Raw genomic sequence first — 24037 nt, forward strand, 5'->3', positions numbered from 1 at the left:
TTTATTTATAGAATTCTTGTTATTTAACGAAAAATATCATTAAGTTAACGGTAATTGTTGTTGAATTTATCAATTAAATGTATATTTGAAATAAAAACCCAAGAAGTGCTTTTAGTTCAACATTAAGTCTTATTTTTGTTAAATCTTTTTCAGATGAAGGCATTGCTTGTGGTCAATCTTTATCGAATCCTTGTATGGTTGGCGATGCCTTAAATATATAATTTTCATCCCCTTTGATTACTTTTTCAAGTGACAATAACCTTAGGCGCTAAAACTTTGTTCACCTTTAGTACCCCAGAGCCAAACCTTTGGTAGAAATTATTCATGTTCGACTTCTTGTTATCCGCTATTCAACAATTTATTTTTAAATAAAGCAGTCCCAATAGATAGTGTTTAAACCATTCAACTGATTGCTTAGTAGGCTTACAAACCAGTGTAACTAATCGAGATGTACTTTATGAAAGTTCTTAATGCTATCAGCAATAGGGGGGATGAATTAAGAGTAAGTGTATTTGAGGCTAACTAGAAGAAACTGATAGCAAAAAAAGTAGCCTTCAGAGAGAGTCGAACTCTCGACCTCCAGTTTACTAGACTGGCGCTCTAACCAACTGAGCTATGAAGGCTCCATGATAAAAGATTTGAAATATTCAATATTTATATCTAGACTTACTCTTCCGTGATCTATGGACAAGTATATACAGGTGCACACTAATAGGCAGAGAAAAACTAGCATTGTAGACATTATGCAGTTGCTTCTGTTTCATTTTATCTAAGTATGAGACGACACGGTCGATTTTATGTTGATACATCGATTTGTCTTCCTATTGTGTTATCTTATCATATTTACTATTTCTGTTTCTAGGAATATATACTGATAGATGAATTTACAAAACACAATTTCCAATTACCTGCAATTTGTGATGACGCTAAATAACCATAACGAAACACTTTGCATGTTTTTTGACGGTCGAATGTTACCGCTAGATATAAGTATACAATTCTGATGTCTGAAACTATTCTGTCGCCATAGCTCAGTCGGTTGACGGCCAGACAGGGAATACCGAGGACCGCAGTTCGAATCTCACAATGGGTTTTTGAATTTGAGAGCGATATTTTTCTCATTGAACTCAATGTTTTTGACCTGTGCTATAAGCCAGATCAAACGTTCAATTCACATTTCTGAATTTGCCCGTATAGATTTTCAAGTGACAATAACCGTAGGCGCTAAAACTTTGTTCACCTTTAGTACCCCCGAGCCAAACCTTTGGTAGAAATTATTCATGTTCGACTTCTTGTTATCCGCTATTCAACAATTTATTTTCAAATAAAGCAGTCCCAATAGATAGTGTTTAAACCATTCAACTGATTGCTTAGTAGGCTTACAAACCAGTGTAACTAATCGAGATGTACTTTATGAAAGTTCTTAATGCTATCAGCAATAGGGGGGATGAATTGACAGTAAGTGTATTTGAGGCTAACTAGAAGAAACTGATAGCAAAAAAAGTAGCCTTCAGAGAGAGTCGAACTCTCGACCTCCAGTTTACTAGACTGGCGCTCTAACCAACTGAGCTATGAAGGCTCCATGATAAACGATTTGAAATATTCAATATTTATATCTAGACTTACTCTTCCCTGATCTATGGGCAAGTATATACAGGTGCACACTAATAGGCAGAGAAAAACTAGCATTGTAGACATTATGCAGTTGCTTCTGTTTCATTTTACCTAAGTATGAGACGACACGGTCGATTTTATGTTGATACATCGATTTGTCTTCCTATTGTGTTATCTTATCATATTTACTATTTCTGTTTCTAGGAATATATACTGATAGATGAATTTACAAAACAGAATTTCCAATTACCTGCAATTTGTGATGACGCTAAATAACCATAACGAAACACTTTGCATGTTTTTTGACGGTCGAATGTTACCTCTAGATATAAGTATACAATTCTGATGTCTGAAACTATTCTGTCGCCATAGCTCAGTCGGTTGACGGCCAGACAGGGAATACCGAGGACCGCAGTTCGAATCTCACAATGGGTTTTTGAATTTGAGAGCGATATTTTTCTCATTGAACTCAATGTTTTTGACCTGTGCTATAAGCCAGATCAAACGTTCAATTCACATTTCTGAATTTGCCCGTATAGATTTTCAAGTGACAATAACCGTAGGCGCTAAAACTTTGTTCACCTTTAGTACCCCCGAGCCAAACCTTTGGTAGAAATTATTCATGTTCGACTTCTTGTTATCCGCTATTCAACAATTTATTTTCAAATAAAGCAGTCCCAATAGATAGTGTTTAAACCATTCAACTGATTGCTTAGTAGGCTTACAAACCAGTGTAACTAATCGAGATGTACTTTATGAAAGTTCTTAATGCTATCAGCAATAGGGGGGATGAATTGACAGTAAGTGTATTTGAGGCTAACTAGAAGAAACTGATAGCAAAAAAAGTAGCCTTCAGAGAGAGTCGAACTCTCGACCTCCAGTTTACTAGACTGGCGCTCTAACCAACTGAGCTATGAAGGCTCCATGATAAACGATTGGAAATATTCAATATTTATATCTAGACTTACTCTTCCCTGATCTATGGGCAAGTATATACAGGTGCACACTAATAGGCAGAGAAAAACTAGCATTGTAGACATTATGCAGTTGCTTCTGTTTCATTTTACCTAAGTATGAGACGACACGGTCGATTTTATGTTGATACATCGATTTGTCTTCCTATTGTGTTATCTTATCATATTTACTATTTCTGTTTCTAGGAATATATACTGATAGATGAATTTACAAAACACAATTTCCAATTACCTGCAATTTGTGATGACGCTAAATAACCATAACGAAACACTTTGCATGTTTTTTGACGGTCGAATGTTACCGCTAGATATAAGTATACAATTCTGATGTCTGAAACTATTCTGTCGCCATAGCTCAGTCGGTTGACGGCCAGACAGGGAATACCGAGGACCGCAGTTCGAATCTCACAATGGGTTTTTGAATTTGAGAGCGATATTTTTCTCATTGAACTCAATGTTTTTGACCTGTGCTATAAGCCAGATCAAACGTTCAATTCACATTTCTGAATTTGCCCGTATAGATTTTCAAGTGACAATAACCGTAGGCGCTAAAACTTTGTTCACCTTTAGTACCCCCGAGCCAAACCTTTGGTAGAAATTATTCATGTTCGACTTCTTGTTATCCGCTATTCAACAATTTATTTTCAAATAAAGCAGTCCCAATAGATAGTGTTTAAACCATTCAACTGATTGCTTAGTAGGCTTACAAACCAGTGTAACTAATCGAGATGTACTTTATGAAAGTTCTTAATGCTATCAGCAATAGGGGGGATGAATTGACAGTAAGTGTATTTGAGGCTAACTAGAAGAAACTGATAGCAAAAAAAGTAGCCTTCAGAGAGAGTCGAACTCTCGACCTCCAGTTTACTAGACTGGCGCTCTAACCAACTGAGCTATGAAGGCTCCATGATAAATGATTTGAAATATTCAATATTTATATCTAGACTTACTCTTCCGTGATCTATGGGCAAGTATATACAGGTGCACACTAATAGGCAGAGAAAAACTAGCATTGTAGACATTATGCAGTTGCTTCTGTTTCATTTTACCTAAGTATGAGACGACACGGTCGATTTTATGTTGATACATCGATTTGTCTTCCTATTGTGTTATCTTATCATATTTACTATTTCTGTTTCTAGGAATATATACTGATAGATGAATTTACAAAACAGAATTTCCAATTACCTGCAATTTGTGATGACGCTAAATAACCATAACGAAACACTTTGCATGTTTTTTGACGGTCGAATGTTACCGCTAAATATAAGTATACAATTCTGATGTCTGAAACTATTCTGTCGCCATAGCTCAGTCGGTTGACGGCCAGACAGGGAATACCGAGGACCGCAGTTCGAATCTCACAATGGGTTTTTGAATTTGAGAGCGATATTTTTCTCATTGAACTCAATGTTTTTGACCTGTGCTATAAGCCAGATCAAACGTTCAATTCACATTTCTGAATTTGCCCGTATAGATTTTCAAGTGACAATAACCGTAGGCGCTAAAACTTTGTTCACCTTTAGTACCCCCGAGCCAAACCTTTGGTAGAAATTATTCATGTTCGACTTCTTGTTATCCGCTATTCAACAATTTATTTTCAAATAAAGCAGTCCCAATAGATAGTGTTTAAACCATTCAACTGATTGCTTAGTAGGCTTACAAACCAGTGTAACTAATCGAGATGTACTTTATGAAAGTTCTTAATGCTATCAGCAATAGGGGGGATGAATTGACAGTAAGTGTATTTGAGGCTAACTAGAAGAAACTGATAGCAAAAAAAGTAGCCTTCAGAGAGAGTCGAACTCTCGACCTCCAGTTTACTAGACTGGCGCTCTAACCAACTGAGCTATGAAGGCTCCATGATAAATGATTTGAAATATTCAATATTTATATCTAGACTTACTCTTCCGTGATCTATGGGCAAGTATATACAGGTGCACACTAATAGGCAGAGAAAAACTAGCATTGTAGACATTATGCAGTTGCTTCTGTTTCATTTTACCTAAGTATGAGACGACACGGTCGATTTTATGTTGATACATCGATTTGTCTTCCTATTGTGTTATCTTATCATATTTACTATTTCTGTTTCTAGGAATATATACTGATAGATGAATTTACAAAACACAATTTCCAATTACCTGCAATTTGTGATGACGCTAAATAACCATAACGAAACACTTTGCATGTTTTTTGACGGTCGAATGTTACCGCTAGATATAAGTATACAATTCTGATGTGTGAAACTATTCTGTCGCCATAGCTCAGTCGGTTGACGGCCAGACAGGGAATACCGAGGACCGCAGTTCGAATCTCACAATGGGTTTTTGAATTTGAGAGCGATATTTTTCTCATTGAACTCAATGTTTTTGACCTGTGCTATAAGCCAGATCAAACGTTCAATTCACATTTCTGAATTTGCCCGTATAGATTTTCAAGTGACAATAACCGTAGGCGCTAAAACTTTGTTCACCTTTAGTACCCCCGAGCCAAACCTTTGGTAGAAATTATTCATGTTCGACTTCTTGTTATCCGCTATTCAACAATTTATTTTCAAATAAAGCAGTCCCAATAGATAGTGTTTAAACCATTCAACTGATTGCTTAGTAGGCTTACAAACCAGTGTAACTAATCGAGATGTACTTTATGAAAGTTCTTAATGCTATCAGCAATAGGGGGGATGAATTGACAGTAAGTGTATTTGAGGCTAACTAGAAGAAACTGATAGCAAAAAAAGTAGCCTTCAGAGAGAGTCGAACTCTCGACCTCCAGTTTACTAGACTGGCGCTCTAACCAACTGAGCTATGAAGGCTCCATGATAAATGATTTGAAATATTCAATATTTAGGTCTTTCCACTTTTCCGTGGAAAGACCTATTGAATTTGTTCTGATTATTATTTTTTTTTTTTTTTTTTTTCTTCCGCCTAATTTTTTTTCTTGCGTAGTATTGATGTTTCAAAAGATGTCGCTTAGATATTTGGAATATGATATCGTATAGTTTATACGCTTTAAAAATTTACAACAACATAACAAAAAACTTTACGTTGTAAGAGTTATCTCCCCAAACACTGTTTCTCTTGTGGCCACTACTCCTTCGTAACCGTAAAGGATTATGACAAATTTATTTTACCAAATTGCTCGTTACGTCTTAAAGATTAGGGTATTCATTTGGACCGAAGCTTTACGGAGACTCCATATGAGAGTTATTCCCCCTTTTTCATTTGATTCAAGTGATATGCATTTCTAACTAGTAAACCATAAGTGATAGAGACCTAGGGTCCTCAGATTTGAGGTCCTTGGTCCAAAAAAATTAAAATGAGGTCAAGGTCAAAGGTCAAGGTCATATTCTAAATTTTGATTTTGGCTTATTTTCACTTATTTTCAAATACGTTATGACATATCGACAAATAATTTTTCATAAATTGTTAGTTGCGACATCTCCTTACTTGTATATTCTGGTTGAAAGGGTGCGCAGACAATAAATGGGAATTTTTGCCCATCTTACATTTAGAATAACGCGTCAAGTGATATTACTCATTAACCAAACATATTAAAGACCTAGGGTCTTTTGATTTAAGGTCCTTGGTTTGTGAACTTAAAATTGAGGTCAAGGTCATAGGTTAAAGGACGTTCTAGATTTTGACCCTTGCTTTAAATTCATATTAATACATCCTAAAGCCATAGGAACTAACATTTTAAACTGATTTTTCATATTTCAATATCAAAATAGAACTTTACTAGTGGAAAGACCTTCAATTGTTCTCTGAACAATTGGTTTTTAATTATATCTAGACTTACTCTTCCGTGATCTATGGGCAAGTATATACAGGTGCACACTAATAGGCAGAGAAAAACTAGCATTGTAGACATTATGCAGTTGCTTCTGTTTCATTTTACCTAAGTATGAGACGACACGGTCGATTTTATGTTGATACATCGATTTGTCTTCCTATTGTGTTATCTTATCATATTTACTATTTCTGTTTCTAGGAATATATACTGATAGATGAATTTACAAAACACAATTTCCAATTACCTGCAATTTGTGATGACGCTAAATAACCATAACGAAATGCTTTGCATGTTTTTTGACGGTCGAATGTTACCGCTAGATATAAGTATACAATTCTGATGTCTGAAACTATTCTGTCGCCATAGCTCAGTCGGTTGACGGCCAGACAGGGAATACCGAGGACCGCAGTTCGAATCTCACAATGGGTTTTTGAATTTGAGAGCGATATTTTTCTCATTGAACTCAATGTTTTTGACCTGTGCTATAAGCCAGATCAAACGTTCAATTCACATTTCTGAATTTGCCCGTATAGATTTTCAAGTGACAATAACCGTAGGCGCTAAAACTTTGTTCACCTTTAGTACCCCCGAGCCAAACCTTTGGTAGAAATTATTCATGTTCGACTTCTTGTTATCCGCTATTCAACAATTTATTTTCAAATAAAGCAGTCCCAATAGATAGTGTTTAAACCATTCAACTGATTGCTTAGTAGGCTTACAAACCAGTGTAACTAATCGAGATGTACTTTATGAAAGTTCTTAATGCTATCAGCAATAGGGGGGATGAATTGACAGTAAGTGTATTTGAGGCTAACTAGAAGAAACTGATAGCAAAAAAAGTAGCCTTCAGAGAGAGTCGAACTCTCGACCTCCAGTTTACTAGACTGGCGCTCTAACCGCTTATAAGATTTTCATAAACTCTCTTCTCACTACACTCGAAACCTATCGCTTAGGTTCTCATATTGGCTCAATCTACGTAGGAATTCCGACAGTCGCAGATGATGTCACCTTAGTTTCAAACTGTCCATACGAAATACAGTCTATGTTAGATTTACAAACTTTTCATGCTAATAAATTTCGTTATCTTATTAGTAGCCAAAAATCATGTGTATTAAACTATAGATGTGCTGACTCTTTCGACTGGTCTATTAATGGTGAAATTTTGGATACTCCGGAAAACGCAGTTCATCTCGGTATTAAACGTGATAAACTTTCCCGTTTAGGCACTAAAGAAGTTGTCCCAGGTCGCATTCAACTAGCCAGACAGACTGTCTACTCACTGATGGGTGCTGGACTTTATGGACTAAATGGAGTCAACCCTAAGGTTTCACTTCATCTTATCCGCTGCTACGTGATTCCCAGGCTTTTATATGGACTTGAGGTCATACTGCTTTCAAAAACAGACATTAGTAATATTACAATATATTTTGTGAAACTTTTAAAACGTATTCAACATTTACCGGACCGTACAGCAAATGCTGCTGTTCTACTATTAATTGGACAAATTCCTATTGAAGCAGAAATCCACAAAAGAATCCTTGGTATTTTTAGAAACATTATTGATAATGATAACTCTGTCGAACGTGACTTAGCATTCCGTCAACTTGCAATGAAAACCGAGTCATCAAACAGCTGGTTTCGTAAAGTAGTTACAATTACAGAATTATATGATCTGCCGTCACCTCATGATCTACTTGTCAACCCTCCTTCAAAGTCAAAATGGAAAAAACTGGTTAACTCCTTAGTAAACTATTACTGGATAACTAAACTAAAATCTGAAGCGTCAGAAAAATCATCTTTAAACCTTTTAAACTATACTGATGCTGAATTTGGAAGCATTCATTCTATTTGGAATACTTGTGGATCTGAACCTTACTCTACCTTACGTGCCTGTATCAAATCTAAGTTAGCATGTAACACTTATACTCTACAATGTGATAAGTCTAAATTTAGTAAACGACAAATTAGTGCAATCTGTCCGCTATGTGGAACTGAGGATGAGAATCGGTTACATTTTATCTTGAGATGCAGTAGTTTAGATAATGTGAGAAACAGTTTTATACAGAGTCTAAAAACTTTTATTAAAGATGTTGTAACTACTAAACTTTATGATGAACTATTTAGTTCCGAAATCAACACTTTACAGTTAATTATCGACTGCAGTGTATTTCATTTTCTGTCCAGAGGCGATGTTTTTAAAGTGGAATGTATTACTAGAGGACTATGTTTTAAGTTACATCAGGTGCGATCGAATTTATTGAGGTAGTACTAATAAATCAATATCAAATAGCTTAATGAATAAGTGTGCAAATGTGACAATTGATAATTTGAAATGGAGCAACGAACTTTTTAGAGTCCAATGACTTGCGCTCCAGTTTCGGTCATGTATATATTCATGGGATGTATTCATTCTCGTGTGTAAATAGAGGTGGTGGTTAATGTGTATAAACAATCAATACTAGTGCATTGGATTAACTGATAATATATATACGTATGATATTCACACTGAAAAGTGGGTCGTCTGATATAGGCGGAACAGTACAGACTAAAGTAAAGTAAAGTAAAGTCTAACCAACTGAGCTATGAAAGCTCCATGATAAATGATTTGAAATATTCAATATTTATATCTAGACTTACTCTTCCGTGATCTATGGGCAAGTATATACAGGTGCACACTAATAGGCAGAGAAAAACTAGCATTGTAGACATTATGCAGTTGCTTCTGTTTCATTTTACCTAAGTATGAGACGACACGGTCGATTTTATGTTGATACATCGATTTGTCTTCCTATTGTGTTATCTTATCATATTTACTATTTCTGTTTCTAGGAATATATACTGATAGATGAATTTACAAAACACAATTTCCAATTACCTGCAATTTGTGATGACGCTAAATAACCATAACGAAACACTTTGCATGTTTTTTTAACGGTCGAATGTTACCGCTAGATATAAGTATACAATTCTGATGTCTGATACTATTCTGTCGCCATAGCTCAGTCGGTTGACGGCCAGACAGGGAATACCGAGGACCGCAGTTCGAATCTCACAATGGGTTTTTGAATTTGAGAGCGATATTTTTCTCATTGAACTCAATGTTTTTGACCTGTGCTATAAGCCAGATCAAACGTTCAATTCACATTTCTGAATTTGCCCGTATAGATTTTCAAGTGACAATAACCGTAGGCGCTAAAACTTTGTTCACCTTTAGTACCCCCGAGCCAAACCTTTGGTAGAAATTATTCATGTTCGACTTCTTGTTATCCGCTATTCAACAATTTATTTTCAAATAAAGCAGTCCCAATAGATAGTGTTTAAACCATTCAACTGATTGCTTAGTAGGCTTACAAACCAGTGTAACTAATCGAGATGTACTTTATGAAAGTTCTTAATGCTATCAGCAATAGGGGGGATGAATTGACAGTAAGTGTATTTGAGGCTAACTAGAAGAAACTGATAGCAAAAAAAGTAGCCTTCAGAGAGAGTCGAACTCTCGACCTCCAGTTTACTAGACTGGCGCTCTAACCAACTGAGCTATGAAGGCTCCATGATAAATGATTTGAAATATTCAATATTTATATCTAGACTTACTCTTCCGTGATCTATGGGCAAGTATATACAGGTGCACACTAATAGGCAGAGAAAAACTAGCATTGTAGACATTATGCAGTTGCTTCTGTTTCATTTTACCTAAGTATGAGACGACACGGTCGATTTTATGTTGATACATCGATTTGTCTTCCTATTGTGTTATCTTATCATATTTACTATTTCTGTTTCTAGGAATATATACTGATAGATGAATTTACAAAACACAATTTCCAATTACCTGCAATTTGTGATGACGCTAAATAACCATAACGAAACACTTTGCATGTTTTTTTAACGGTCGAATGTTACCGCTAGATATAAGTATACAATTCTGATGTCTGATACTATTCTGTCGCCATAGCTCAGTCGGTTGACGGCCAGACAGGGAATACCGAGGACCGCAGTTCGAATCTCACAATGGGTTTTTGAATTTGAGAGCGATATTTTTCTCATTGAACTCAATGTTTTTGACCTGTGCTATAAGCCAGATCAAACGTTCAATTCACATTTCTGAATTTGCCCGTATAGATTTTCAAGTGACAATAACCGTAGGCGCTAAAACTTTGTTCACCTTTAGTACCCCCGAGCCAAACCTTTGGTAGAAATTATTCATGTTCGACTTCTTGTTATCCGCTATTCAACAATTTATTTTCAAATAAAGCAGTCCCAATAGATAGTGTTTAAACCATTCAACTGATTGCTTAGTAGGCTTACAAACCAGTGTAACTAATCGAGATGTACTTTATGAAAGTTCTTAATGCTATCAGCAATAGGGGGGATGAATTGACAGTAAGTGTATTTGAGGCTAACTAGAAGAAACTGATAGCAAAAAAAGTAGCCTTCAGAGAGAGTCGAACTCTCGACCTCCAGTTTACTAGACTGGCGCTCTTTTTTTTTTTCTCTTGATAAAATTTTATTCAGATAATACATATAAAAAGAATAATCAGGCTATACTCCTGAAAATTCACATTATCACAATATAAGCTTGTAAGATTACAACTTCAATCATATATAATATATTCACAATTAACATCACATGATAATTATCACACTAGAAATCAATTTGAATTTGATTGTCTCTAATAATTAATACTGGATTATTTTCATTATAATACTTTTCAAATAATTGTAGCGCATTGTTGCGTTTATAATGTTCATAAGCATAGTTCACATTTTTAACAAGAGTAGACTTAAAGTATTGTTCTATGTCTATAATCTTATTTTCTAACATTGCAATATTTCGTCTTTTTACAATACAAAATCTTCTTATTGCTAATACACTATTTACAAAATAGTAATTAATATATTTATTTTGTTTTGTCAAACCAAACATACACATGAACTCAAAACTAAGGTCATTTATATAACTGCCCGAACTCTTATACAAAATATTGTGTAAAAAATTCTTTACAAAATCATTGAAGCGAGTTAACATCGTACACTCTAAAATCAGGTGATTTAAATTCTCAGGTAGAGTTGAGCAAATAGGACAAAGTGAGTCCTTTGTAATACGGCATTTAAATAGCCTTTCTTTTGTAAATATAATACGGTGAAAAACTTTAAATGCCACCTCGCGACAATCGCTTTGTAAAAAAGAAAAATTCATGATTTTCTGGATCTTTCTTAGGTCAAAATCTGCGTACATCAAACGCCATCGTGATACAGATTTAGGTTCTCTAGAAAGCTTTGATACAAGCATTCGATAATAAAAATTCGTCGTGGATGGAAGTGAACAAATTTGGACGCCATCTTTAATCATGGGTTTTAACATAGGAGTTTTACTAACATGCACATTTGCTTCAACTAGCACTTTATACTCATCAGGTATTGTTTCTAACACATTTCTAACTGCATGTAACATTTTATTTTCCGAAACTTCCGGAAATTTTTCTAATACAATCTCTTGAATATAACTTTCTTTCAAGAAACCTGGTTTACATTCATATGCGATATCTTTTATTTTACATACACCTGCTTCAATAAATGTCTTAAGATATAACATTTTATTACCATTTGTAATATTTGGATTTAGAAAAAGCGGAATATCAAAAACATTTTCTGAATTAACTTCAATATCTACATTTTCACAAATACTTTGCCATGACAAAATCAGACTTTGATAAAATTCTGGTAATGCATCTATTTTTCTATTTCGGAGATCACAGAATAAAATTTCAATTCCAAGATTCATGTTTTCAAACTTAGAAAAGAAATAAAGACAAGTTTGTTTCCATAAAGCACAATAGTTTTCATCCAACAGTCTACTCAAATATTTTAATCTAAAAGCATACATTTTCTGCATAATATCAGGAAAATTCAATCCTCCGTCAACTACTTTATTGATAATAACCTCATATGCTACAAGAGGAGGTTTATTATTCCATAAAAATTCTAAACATTTCTTTTTTATAAGTATGCAATACTTTTCAGGTATATTTACAACCATTAATGTATACCACAGTTTACTCATAAGTAAGGCACTAATAACACTTACTCTTCCATGAAGAGTTAAATGCCTCATTTTCCAAAAATTCAGGAGTTTTGTAATTGATTGTACTTTACCTTCCCAATTCAATTTTTCACATAATGTTTTATTTTTTCCCACCCATATTCCTAATAACTGTAAGACTTCATCACATTCTTTTATTTTCCAAATTTTTAAATCATTTGAACAAATTTTCCCTTTTCCAAGTGCTAAAACTTCTGATTTTTCTTTATTCAATTTTGCACCCGATGCTTTTTCGTACAATTCTAGTACCCGAAATGTTTCACTAACTGAATTTTTGTCCACTAAGGTCAAAGTTGTATCGTCAGCATGTACAAAAACCTTTTCTTCAACATTTGTATTTGGTATTACAACACCTCTAATCTCACAATTTTTCTTAATAGCAATACTCAATGGTTCTGCTAACAAAACATATAACAGAGCCGAAATGGGACACCCCTGTTTGACAGAGTTTTTCAATCTAAAGTATGGAGTCAAAAATCCATTACATTTAACTGAACTAAAAATGTTGGTGTAAAATATTTTTATCCATTTTTTGAATTTATTACCAAATCCAAATTTATCCAAAACTGCAAAAAGATACTCGTGTCCAGCTCTGTCAAAAGCTTTTTCTTGATCTAATTTTAATAAATAACATTCTATATCATCCATTTCTACTAAATCCATAAAATCCCTAACACTAACAACTGTGTCAGATATATCTTTTCCTAGAATACAACAGCTTTGATTTGGTGAAATAACTTTTGGTAGTACATACTTAAATCTATTTGCCATTACTCTGGCAAGTATTTTGTAGTCAACATTCAACAAGCTAATTGGCCTAAAGTTTTTCAAATCTGATTGATCACCTTTGTTTTTAAAAATTATATTTATATTCCCATATCTCATAGATCTAGATAATTCTTCATTTTCCTCAATACTTTGATAAATATAGAGTAATACATGCTTTAATTCATTGAAAAAATACAAATAAAATTCTGCAGTTATACCATCTGGTCCAGGTGTTTTCCCTTTTTTCATACCTTTTAAGGATTTTTCAATTTCCTCAATACTAATTTCATCTTCACACATTTCTACATCTTCATCATCAATTTTTACATTAACATTATTCAATAATTCATCAACTGAATGCATATCAATACTAACACAAGAAAACAAATGTTTATAATAATCATGTATAACATCAAGTAAATCATTTGTTTCTGTAACAATTTTCCCATCACAATCTTTTATTTCACTTATCACATTCTTATTCTGTCGATACTTTTCTAATTTCAAAAAATATGCAGTATTTCTATCACTTTCTAAAGCCCACTGTGACTTTGATCTTAAAATTGCACCTTGACATTTGTACGTTTCAATATCTTCTAATTGCGTTTGCAATTCTAAAAAATGTTCACTGTTTATCTGAATACCATTTGCAGATTTTACTGATAATTCTTGAATTTTATTCTGCAATTTATAATATTCCCTGTTTAAATCTTTTTGCTTTTCTTTGCCATAAATTTGGCTTAATCTTTTAATTGTAAATTTTAAATTATCCCACCAAATTAAGGGATTTGACACATAAAAATCTGACCCAATTTCATTTGCAAATAATCTCTTCATTTTATCAATAAATAACTCATCTTGTAAAAATGAATTATTAAAAACCCACACACCTGGACCTCTTTCTACATTACAAAAATCTATCTTCATGCTGACGATACTATGATCACTAAAACTAGTATCCTTATAATGAATATTCTTAATACATGATTTTAAATCTAATGACACTAGAAAATAGTCTATTCTGCTTTGGGTTAAAAACCCTTGTACAACCTGTTTTCTAGAAAAAACTTTTGTATTAACATTTCTATTTCTCCAAATATCATATAAGTCTTTTTCTTGCATAAAAGTACATAAGGATTTTACAGCCTTATCATTACAATGCATGGTTTTACCACTCTTATCCAAACTTGATAATGTAGTATTAAAATCTCCAGCAACTAATACATATTTTCCTTTACTAATTTTTTGTTTACACTTTAAGAAAAACTCATATCTTTCATTTACATTATTTGGTGCATATATATTATAAATGTCAATCAATTTATCATTAATTGTCCCTTTTATATGAATAAATCTTCCATTATCATTTTCCACTTCTACAAAAATGTTTTTTAATTTCTTACTAACAAGAATAGCAACACCTTGACGGTTATTACCACTATTACTATAAAAAATATCTCCATCCCAAATAGTTTTATCTCTTTTAATTCTTTCTACAAACAAATCATTCCAAAATGTTTCTTGTAAACATATAATATCATAAAATCTTTCATTACACAATGAAAAAATACAATTCCTCTTATTGCTATCACAAAGTCCGTTACAATTAAGACTTATAACATTAAACATAGCCATTACTATATAAAATATATTGAATATTATATAATATTTACAATCCATTTTTATTTGTTTCTATTTTTTTTTTGATGTGCCAACATAGCAGCCTTTACATTAACCTTAACTTTCAATGACTTTCGTCTTGCATTTTTTTTAAATATATTTTTGCATTTGTCTTCTACACTAGCCCACTCACTTTCTTCATCAGCCAATGGGTCAGTGTCCATACTTATTTCATCTAATTCACCAAATACACCATCATCTCCTCCCTGGCTGCATTTTTGTTCCAGAGAGGGGATGTTACTAATTTTCTCATCATTAACATTTGTTTCACATGAAACATTTTCATTCATGATTTCATTTGTACTTAACAAAACATTACATTTACTAATATTGCTACTAACAGTTACAATATGTCCTTCTGATATCTGCTCACTGTCTTTAATCGTCATCTCGGTCGCGATCTTTGTCTTTACACCATTGTCGGTCGCGATCTTTGTCTGCTCACTATTGTCAGTCGCGATCTTTGTCTTTTCACCATTTTCGGACGCGTTATCAACGGTATCTGTTACATCATCTGCCATGGCTTCATCAGCGTCTGTATATTCATCATCATCATCTTCATATCCATTACCAATACCATCACCAATTATTCCATCTCCATTACCATTACCATTATCTTTAACGTCATCTTCATTCCAATCCTCACCATTAGCTTCTATATCATCACACATGATATCACTTGTGTGTACATCTGCAACAACTTTTACCACCTTTGACTTTTTCACATCATCACTGGTTCCCTGTTCCGAACTTATGACTGAGGGACCAACATCTGACGTATTCCCACTAATCAAGTCATTTTCACTTTCTTTTAATTCTGTATTGTTTTCTTCACTACTGGTGATAATTTCTTGATATTTTCTTTTGTGGTCCGAAACTCTGCCCCAAGGTGTTTTTCTTTTTCCTTCGGGTATATGACCAAATCCTTCTCCGAAATAACGCTTTCTCGTTAAACAATCGCAATCACTGTATGGCCTTAGGCAACTCTTACATTTATTCTCTAAACAGTTTTTACTAATATGTCCTTGTTGACCACATTTAAAACATTTAAATTCTGGACAATCTTTGTATAAATGTTCAGCACTATAACAACCCGAACAAACTTTGACCTGGTCATTATGAATAACTCTATAATATGCTGTTTCCTTCCCGCTAACTGTAAATTTCATAGAATACGGTATTGAGGCAAGTGTAGGTGGTAATTTTACTTTAAAAACCCTAGTACCATCATATACATTCGATCTACTGCTCATTTTTCTTTTCCTAATGTCAGTTACTATTTCAACACCCATTCTATCAAATCTATCAATTATTTCTTCATCTGTTACGTACATGCTCATATTGAAAATTGACACAATTCTAAATACTGATACTAGTTCATTTACACTAATGGATTTACCTTGTATAAATAAACCGTCTCCTGATATTTCTCCTACATTTCTCCTTTACCGCATTACTACTTCATAATTGTTATCATTCTTGGGAACACACGCTAACACGGATCCAACACCACATTTCTTTTCAATTTCATCTATCACTAATTCTGGGGTAATCACTTTAGTACTGCCAACATTCACACGAACAGTTTGTTCCTTTGAATAATTGTCATCCAAAGGGTACGTTTTGTCACCCATCCTGGGTGACAAAACAAAGTCTTTTTCAACAAAAAAGTTGAAAAAATCAAACGTAATTAAGGTATATTATCACATTCTGACACAAAATATACAAATTCACATATACGATGACTTGGAAAAACACAGTTTTTGAATTAGATTGACTCTCTCGATATAAACACCTGTTTACTCTTTCATAGGTCAACCGGAAGTCCAGACTGGCGCTCTAACCAACTGAGCTATGAAGGCTCCATGATAAATTATTTGAAATATTCAATATTTATATCTAGACTTACTCTTCCGTGATCTATGGGCAAGTATATACAGGTGCACACTAATAGGCAGAGAAAAACTAGCATTGTAGACATTATGCAGTTGCTTCTGTTTCATTTTACCTAAGTATGAGACGACACGGTCGATTTTATGTTGATACATCGATTTGTCTTCCTATTGTGTTATCTTATCATATTTACTATTTCTGTTTCTAGGAATATATACTGATAGATGAATTTACAAAACAGAATTTCCAATTACCTGCAATTTGTGATGACGCTAAATAACCATAACGAAACACTTTGCATGTTTTTTGACGGTCGAATGTTACCGCTAGATATAAGTATACAATTCTGATGTCTGAAACTATTCTGTCGCCATAGCTCAGTCGGTTGACGGCCAGACAGGGAATACCGAGGACCGCAGTTCGAATCTCACAATGGGTTTTTGAATTTGAGAGCGATATTTTTCTCATTGAACTCAATGTTTTTGACCTGTGCTATAAGCCAGATCAAACGTTCAATTCACATTTCTGAATTTGCCCGTATAGATTTTCAAGTGACAATAACCGTAGGCGCTAAAACTTTGTTCACCTTTAGTACCCCCGAGCCAAACCTTTGGTAGAAATTATTCATGTTCGACTTCTTGTTATCCGCTATTCAACAATTTATTTTCAAATAAAGCAGTCCCAATAGATAGTGTTTAAACCATTCAACTGATTGCTTAGTAGGCTTACAAACCAGTGTAACTAATCGAGATGTACTTTATGAAAGTTCTTAATGCTATCAGCAATAGGGGGGATGAATTGACAGTAAGTGTATTTGAGGCTAACTAGAAGAAACTGATAGCAAAAAAAGTAGCCTTCAGAGAGAGTCGAACTCTCGACCTCCAGTTTACTAGACTGGCGCTCTAACCAACTGAGCTATGAAGGCTCCATGATAAATGATTTGAAATATTCAATATTTATATCTAGACTTACTCTTCCGTGATCTATGGGCAAGTATATACAGGTGCACACTAATAGGCAGAGAAAAACTAGCATTGTAGACATTATGCAGTTGCTTCTGTTTCATTTTACCTAAGTATGAGACGACACGGTCGATTTTATGTTGATACATCGATTTGTCTTCCTATTGTGTTATCTTATCATATTTACTATTTCTGTTTCTAGGAATATATACTGATAGATGAATTTACAAAACAGAATTTCCAATTACCTGCAATTTGTGATGACGCTAAATAACCATAACGAAACACTTTGCATGTTTTTTGACGGTCGAATGTTACCGCTAAATATAAGTATACAATTCTGATGTCTGAAACTATTCTGTCGCCATAGCTCAGTCGGTTGACGGCCAGACAGGGAATACCGAGGACCGCAGTTCGAATCTCACAATGGGTTTTTGAATTTGAGAGCGATATTTTTCTCATTGAACTCAATGTTTTTGACCTGTGCTATAAGCCAGATCAAACGTTCAATTCACATTTCTGAATTTGCCCGTATAGATTTTCAAGTGACAATAACCGTAGGCGCTAAAACTTTGTTCACCTTTAGTACCCCCGAGCCAAACCTTTGGTAGAAATTATTCATGTTCGACTTCTTGTTATCCGCTATTCAACAATTTATTTTCAAATAAAGCAGTCCCAATAGATAGTGTTTAAACCATTCAACTGATTGCTTAGTAGGCTTACAAACCAGTGTAACTAATCGAGATGTACTTTATGAAAGTTCTTAATGCTATCAGCAATAGGGGGGATGAATTGACAGTAAGTGTATTTGAGGCTAACTAGAAGAAACTGATAGCAAAAAAAGTAGCCTTCAGAGAGAGTCGAACTCTCGACCTCCAGTTTACTAGACTGGCGCTCTAACCAACTGAGCTATGAAGGCTCCATGATAAATGATTTGAAATATTCAATATTTATATCTAGACTTACTCTTCCGTGATCTATGGGCAAGTATATACAGGTGCACACTAATAGGCAGAGAAAAACTAGCATTGTAGACATTATGCAGTTGCTTCTGTTTCATTTTACCTAAGTATGAGACGACACGGTCGATTTTATGTTGATACATCGATTTGTCTTCCTATTGTGTTATCTTATCATATTTACTATTTCTGTTTCTAGGAATATATACTGATAGATGAATTTACAAAACACAATTTCCAATTACCTGCAATTTGTGATGACGCTAAATAACCATAACGAAACACTTTGCATGTTTTTTGACGGTCGAATGTTACCGCTAGATATAAGTATACAATTCTGATGTGTGAAACTATTCTGTCGCCATAGCTCAGTCGGTTGACGGCCAGACAGGGAATACCGAGGACCGCAGTTCGAATCTCACAATGGGTTTTTGAATTTGAGAGCGATATTTTTCTCATTGAACTCAATGTTTTTGACCTGTGCTATAAGCCAGATCAAACGTTCAATTCACATTTCTGAATTTGCCCGTATAGATTTTCAAGTGACAATAACCGTAGGCGCTAAAACTTTGTTCACCTTTAGTACCCCCGAGCCAAACCTTTGGTAGAAATTATTCATGTTCGACTTCTTGTTATCCGCTATTCAACAATTTATTTTCAAATAAAGCAGTCCCAATAGATAGTGTTTAAACCATTCAACTGATTGCTTAGTAGGCTTACAAACCAGTGTAACTAATCGAGATGTACTTTATGAAAGTTCTTAATGCTATCAGCAATAGGGGGGATGAATTGACAGTAAGTGTATTTGAGGCTAACTAGAAGAAACTGATAGCAAAAAAAGTAGCCTTCAGAGAGAGTCGAACTCTCGACCTCCAGTTTACTAGACTGGCGCTCTAACCAACTGAGCTATGAAGGCTCCATGATAAATGATTTGAAATATTCAATATTTATATCTAGACTTACTCTTCCGTGATCTATGGGCAAGTATATACAGGTGCACACTAATAGGCAGAGAAAAACTAGCATTGTAGACATTATGCAGTTGCTTCTGTTTCATTTTACCTAAGTATGAGACGACACGGTCGATTTTATGTTGATACATCGATTTGTCTTCCTATTGTGTTATCTTATCATATTTACTATTTCTGTTTCTAGGAATATATACTGATAGATGAATTTACAAAACACAATTTCCAATTACCTGCAATTTGTGATGACGCTAAATAACCATAACGAAACACTTTGCATGTTTTTTGACGGTCGAATGTTACCGCTAGATATAAGTATACAATTCTGATGTCTGAAACTATTCTGTCGCCATAGCTCAGTCGGTTGACGGCCAGACAGGGAATACCGAGGACCGCAGTTCGAATCTCACAATGGGTTTTTGAATTTGAGAGCGATATTTTTCTCATTGAACTCAATGTTTTTGACCTGTGCTATAAGCCAGATCAAACGTTCAATTCACATTTCTGAATTTGCCCGTATAGATTTTCAAGTGACAATAACCGTAGGCGCTAAAACTTTGTTCACCTTTAGTACCCCCGAGCCAAACCTTTGGTAGAAATTATTCATGTTCGACTTCTTGTTATCCGCTATTCAACAATTTATTTTCAAATAAAGCAGTCCCAATAGATAGTGTTTAAACCATTCAACTGATTGCTTAGTAGGCTTACAAACCAGTGTAACTAATCGAGATGTACTTTATGAAAGTTCTTAATGCTATCAGCAATAGGGGGGATGAATTGACAGTAAGTGTATTTGAGGCTAACTAGAAGAAACTGATAGCAAAAAAAGTAGCCTTCAGAGAGAGTCGAACTCTCGACCTCCAGTTTACTAGACTGGCGCTCTAACCAACTGAGCTATGAAGGCTCCATGATAAATGATTTGAAATATTCAATATTTATATCTAGACTTACTCTTCCGTGATCTATGGGCAAGTATATACAGGTGCACACTAATAGGCAGAGAAAAACTAGCATTGTAGACATTATGCAGTTGCTTCTGTTTCATTTTACCTAAGTATGAGACGACACGGTCGATTTTATGTTGATACATCGATTTGTCTTCCTATTGTGTTATCTTATCATATTTACTATTTCTGTTTCTAGGAATATATACTGATAGATGAATTTACAAAACACAATTTCCAATTACCTGCAATTTGTGATGACGCTAAATAACCATAACGAAACACTTTGCATGTTTTTTGACGGTCGAATGTTACCGCTAAATATAAGTATACAATTCTGATGTCTGAAACTATTCTGTCGCCATAGCTCAGTCGGTTGACGGCCAGACAGGGAATACCGAGGACCGCAGTTCGAATCTCACAATGGGTTTTTGAATTTGAGAGCGATATTTTTCTCATTGAACTCAATGTTTTTGACCTGTGCTATAAGCCAGATCAAACGTTCAATTCACATTTCTGAATTTGCCCGTATAGATTTTCAAGTGACAATAACCGTAGGCGCTAAAACTTTGTTCACCTTTAGTACCCCCGAGCCAAACCTTTGGTAGAAATTATTCATGTTCGACTTCTTGTTATCCGCTATTCAACAATTTATTTTCAAATAAAGCAGTCCCAATAGATAGTGTTTAAACCATTCAACTGATTGCTTAGTAGGCTTACAAACCAGTGTAACTAATCGAGATGTACTTTATGAAAGTTCTTAATGCTATCAGCAATAGGGGGGATGAATTGACAGTAAGTGTATTTGAGGCTAACTAGAAGAAACTGATAGCAAAAAAAGTAGCCTTCAGAGAGAGTCGAACTCTCGACCTCCAGTTTACTAGACTGGCGCTCTAACCAACTGAGCTATGAAGGCTCCATGATAAATGATTTGAAATATTCAATATTTATATCTAGACTTACTCTTCCGTGATCTATGGGCAAGTATATACAGGTGCACACTAATAGGCAGAGAAAAACTAGCATTGTAGACATTATGCAGTTGCTTCTGTTTCATTTTACCTAAGTATGAGACGACACGGTCGATTTTATGTTGATACATCGATTTGTCTTCCTATTGTGTTATCTTATCATATTTACTATTTCTGTTTCTAGGAATATATACTGATAGATGAATTTACAAAACACAATTTCCAATTACCTGCAATTTGTGATGACGCTAAATAACCATAACGAAACACTTTGCATGTTTTTTGACGGTCGAATGTTACCGCTAAATATAAGTATACAATTCTGATGTCTGAAACTATTCTGTCGCCATAGCTCAGTCGGTTGACGGCCAGACAGGGAATACCGAGGACCGCAGTTCGAATCTCACAATGGGTTTTTGAATTTGAGAGCGATATTTTTCTCATTGAACTCAATGTTTTTGACCTGTGCTATAAGCCAGATCAAACGTTCAATTCACATTTCTGAATTTGCCCGTATAGATTTTCAAGTGACAATAACCGTAGGCGCTAAAACTTTGTTCACCTTTAGTACCCCCGAGCCAAACCTTTGGTAGAAATTATTCATGTTCGACTTCTTGTTATCCGCTATTCAACAATTTATTTTCAAATAAAGCAGTCCCAATAGATAGTGTTTAAACCATTCAACTGATTGCTTAGTAGGCTTACAAACCAGTGTAACTAATCGAGATGTACTTTATGAAAGTTCTTAATGCTATCAGCAATAGGGGGGATGAATTGACAGTAAGTGTATTTGAGGCTAACTAGAAGAAACTGATAGCAAAAAAAGTAGCCTTCAGAGAGAGTCGAACTCTCGACCTCCAGTTTACTAGACTGGCGCTCTAACCAACTGAGCTATGAAGGCTCCATGATAAATGATTTGAAATATTCAATATTTATATCTAGACTTACTCTTCCGTGATCTATGGGCAAGTATATACAGGTGCACACTAATAGGCAGAGAAAAACTAGCATTGTAGACATTATGCAGTTGCTTCTGTTTCATTTTACCTAAGTATGAGACGACACGGTCGATTTTATGTTGATACATCGATTTGTCTTCCTATTGTGTTATCTTATCATATTTACTATTTCTGTTTCTAGGAATATATACTGATAGATGAATTTACAAAACACAATTTCCAATTACCTGCAATTTGTGATGACGCTAAATAACCATAACGAAACACTTTGCATGTTTTTTGACGGTCGAATGTTACCGCTAAATATAAGTATACAATTCTGATGTCTGAAACTATTCTGTCGCCATAGCTCAGTCGGTTGACGGCCAGACAGGGAATACCGAGGACCGCAGTTCGAATCTCACAATGGGTTTTTGAATTTGAGAGCGATATTTTTCTCATTGAACTCAATGTTTTTGACCTGTGCTATAAGCCAGATCAAACGTTCAATTCACATTTCTGAATTTGCCCGTATAGATTTTCAAGTGACAATAACCGTAGGCGCTAAAACTTTGTTCACCTTTAGTACCCCCGAGCCAAACCTTTGGTAGAAATTATTCATGTTCGACTTCTTGTTATCCGCTATTCAACAATTTATTTTCAAATAAAGCAGTCCCAATAGATAGTGTTTAAACCATTCAACTGATTGCTTAGTAGGCTTACAAACCAGTGTAACTAATCGAGATGTACTTTATGAAAGTTCTTAATGCTATCAGCAATAGGGGGGATGAATTGACAGTAAGTGTATTTGAGGCTAACTAGAAGAAACTGATAGCAAAAAAAGTAGCCTTCAGAGAGAGTCGAACTCTCGACCTCCAGTTTACTAGACTGGCGCTCTAACCAACTGAGCTATGAAGGCTCCATGATAAATGATTTGAAATATTCAATATTTATATCTAGACTTACTCTTCCGTGATCTATGGGCAAGTATATACAGGTGCACACTAATAGGCAGAGAAAAACTAGCATTGTAGACATTATGCAGTTGCTTCTGTTTCATTTTACCTAAGTATGAGACGACACGGTCGATTTTATGTTGATACATCGATTTGTCTTCCTATTGTGTTATCTTATCATATTTACTATTTCTGTTTCTAGGAATATATACTGATAGATGAATTTACAAAACACAATTTCCAATTACCTGCAATTTGTGATGACGCTAAATAACCATAACGAAACACTTTGCATGTTTTTTGACGGTCGAATGTTACCGCTAGATATAAGTATACAATTCTGATGTCTGAAACTATTCTGTCGCCATAGCTCAGTCGGTTGACGGCCAGACAGGGAATACCGAGGACCGCAGTTCGAATCTCACAATGGGTTTTTGAATTTGAGAGCGATATTTTTCTCATTGAACTCAATGTTTTTGACCTGTGCTATAAGCCAGATCAAACGTTCAATT

General features: G+C 34.6%; 14 non-coding genes across 14 annotated transcripts; all 14 read right to left on the bottom strand.

Annotated features, from left to right (window-relative positions):
- Positions 1 to 549: 549 nt before the first annotated feature.
- Trnat-agu (transfer RNA threonine (anticodon AGU)) lies at positions 550 to 623 on the bottom strand. Its single transcript has one exon. It is a non-coding gene; the product is annotated as a tRNA-Thr (tRNA).
- An 882-nt stretch (positions 624 to 1505) lies between these two features.
- Trnat-agu (transfer RNA threonine (anticodon AGU)) lies at positions 1506 to 1579 on the bottom strand. Its single transcript has one exon. It is a non-coding gene; the product is annotated as a tRNA-Thr (tRNA).
- An 882-nt stretch (positions 1580 to 2461) lies between these two features.
- On the bottom strand, positions 2462 to 2535 carry Trnat-agu (transfer RNA threonine (anticodon AGU)). The gene has a single exon. It is a non-coding gene; the product is annotated as a tRNA-Thr (tRNA).
- Positions 2536 to 3417: 882 nt separating this feature from the next.
- On the bottom strand, positions 3418 to 3491 carry Trnat-agu (transfer RNA threonine (anticodon AGU)). Its single transcript has one exon. It is a non-coding gene; the product is annotated as a tRNA-Thr (tRNA).
- An 882-nt stretch (positions 3492 to 4373) lies between these two features.
- Positions 4374 to 4447, bottom strand: Trnat-agu (transfer RNA threonine (anticodon AGU)). The gene has a single exon. It is a non-coding gene; the product is annotated as a tRNA-Thr (tRNA).
- An 882-nt stretch (positions 4448 to 5329) lies between these two features.
- On the bottom strand, positions 5330 to 5403 carry Trnat-agu (transfer RNA threonine (anticodon AGU)). The gene has a single exon. It is a non-coding gene; the product is annotated as a tRNA-Thr (tRNA).
- Positions 5404 to 9856: 4453 nt separating this feature from the next.
- On the bottom strand, positions 9857 to 9930 carry Trnat-agu (transfer RNA threonine (anticodon AGU)). The gene has a single exon. It is a non-coding gene; the product is annotated as a tRNA-Thr (tRNA).
- A 7748-nt stretch (positions 9931 to 17678) lies between these two features.
- Positions 17679 to 17752, bottom strand: Trnat-agu (transfer RNA threonine (anticodon AGU)). Its single transcript has one exon. It is a non-coding gene; the product is annotated as a tRNA-Thr (tRNA).
- An 882-nt stretch (positions 17753 to 18634) lies between these two features.
- On the bottom strand, positions 18635 to 18708 carry Trnat-agu (transfer RNA threonine (anticodon AGU)). The gene has a single exon. It is a non-coding gene; the product is annotated as a tRNA-Thr (tRNA).
- An 882-nt stretch (positions 18709 to 19590) lies between these two features.
- Trnat-agu (transfer RNA threonine (anticodon AGU)) lies at positions 19591 to 19664 on the bottom strand. The gene has a single exon. It is a non-coding gene; the product is annotated as a tRNA-Thr (tRNA).
- Positions 19665 to 20546: 882 nt separating this feature from the next.
- Positions 20547 to 20620, bottom strand: Trnat-agu (transfer RNA threonine (anticodon AGU)). The gene has a single exon. It is a non-coding gene; the product is annotated as a tRNA-Thr (tRNA).
- Positions 20621 to 21502: 882 nt separating this feature from the next.
- On the bottom strand, positions 21503 to 21576 carry Trnat-agu (transfer RNA threonine (anticodon AGU)). Its single transcript has one exon. It is a non-coding gene; the product is annotated as a tRNA-Thr (tRNA).
- Positions 21577 to 22458: 882 nt separating this feature from the next.
- Trnat-agu (transfer RNA threonine (anticodon AGU)) lies at positions 22459 to 22532 on the bottom strand. The gene has a single exon. It is a non-coding gene; the product is annotated as a tRNA-Thr (tRNA).
- An 882-nt stretch (positions 22533 to 23414) lies between these two features.
- Trnat-agu (transfer RNA threonine (anticodon AGU)) lies at positions 23415 to 23488 on the bottom strand. Its single transcript has one exon. It is a non-coding gene; the product is annotated as a tRNA-Thr (tRNA).
- Between the last annotated feature and the right edge of the window lie 549 nt (positions 23489 to 24037).

The sequence above is a fragment of the Mytilus trossulus genome, unplaced genomic scaffold, assembly GCF_036588685.1.
Source record: "Mytilus trossulus isolate FHL-02 unplaced genomic scaffold, PNRI_Mtr1.1.1.hap1 h1tg000024l__unscaffolded, whole genome shotgun sequence".
NCBI lineage: Eukaryota > Metazoa > Mollusca > Bivalvia > Mytilida > Mytilidae > Mytilus > Mytilus trossulus.